General features: G+C 41.2%; 1 non-coding gene across 1 annotated transcript; it reads left to right on the top strand.

Annotated features, from left to right (window-relative positions):
- The first annotated feature begins 279 nt into the window (after positions 1-279).
- On the top strand, positions 280-387 carry LOC112717110 (small nucleolar RNA R71). Its single transcript, XR_003160577.1, has one exon. It is a non-coding gene; the product is annotated as a small nucleolar RNA R71 (small nucleolar RNA).
- The last annotated feature ends 368 nt before the right edge of the window (positions 388-755 follow it).

Raw genomic sequence — 755 nt, 5'->3', positions numbered from 1 at the left:
AGAAATCATATTGACTTGTTGAGTCAATATTTTGTTCTGAGCCAAAATGGCATTCAGAGTGTCAATCTCAAGAACTCCTTTCTTCTGACTAGTCCCATTATTCACAGGATTTCTTTCAGAAGTGTACATGAATTGGTTATTTGCAACCATTTCAATCAGTTCTTGAGCTTCAGTAGGCATCTTCTTCAGATGAAGAGATCCTCCAGAAGAGCTATCCAAAGACATCTTGGACAGTTCAGAGAGACCATCATAGAAAATACCTATGATGCTCCATTCAGAAAGCATATCAGTGGGACACTTTCTGATCAATTGTTTGTATCTTTCCCAAGCTTCATAGAGGGATTCTCCATCCTTCTGTCTGAAGGTTTGGACTTCCACTCTAAGCTTACTCAATTTTTGAGGTGGAAAGAACTTTGCCAAGAAGGCATTAACTAGCTTTTCCCAAGAGTCCAGGCTTTCTTTAGGTTGAGAGTCCAACCATGTTCTAGCTCTGTCTCTTACAGCAAAAGGGAATAGCATCAGTCTATAGACCTCAGGGTCAACCCCATTAGTCTTGACTGTGTCACAGATTTGCAAGAACTCAGCTAAAAACTGATGAGGATCTTCCATTGGAAGTCCATGGAACTTGCAATTCTGTTGCATTAGAGAAACTAATTGAGGCTTAAGCTCAAAGTTGTTTGCTCCAATGGCAGGAATAGAGATGCTTCTCCCATAGAAGTCGGGAGTAGGTGCAGTAAAGTCACCCAGCACCTTCC

Source organism: Arachis hypogaea, chromosome 1 (genome assembly GCF_003086295.3).
Source record: "Arachis hypogaea cultivar Tifrunner chromosome 1, arahy.Tifrunner.gnm2.J5K5, whole genome shotgun sequence".
Lineage (NCBI taxonomy): Eukaryota > Viridiplantae > Streptophyta > Magnoliopsida > Fabales > Fabaceae > Arachis > Arachis hypogaea.
This window is presented reverse-complemented; position numbering and strand designations above follow the sequence as displayed.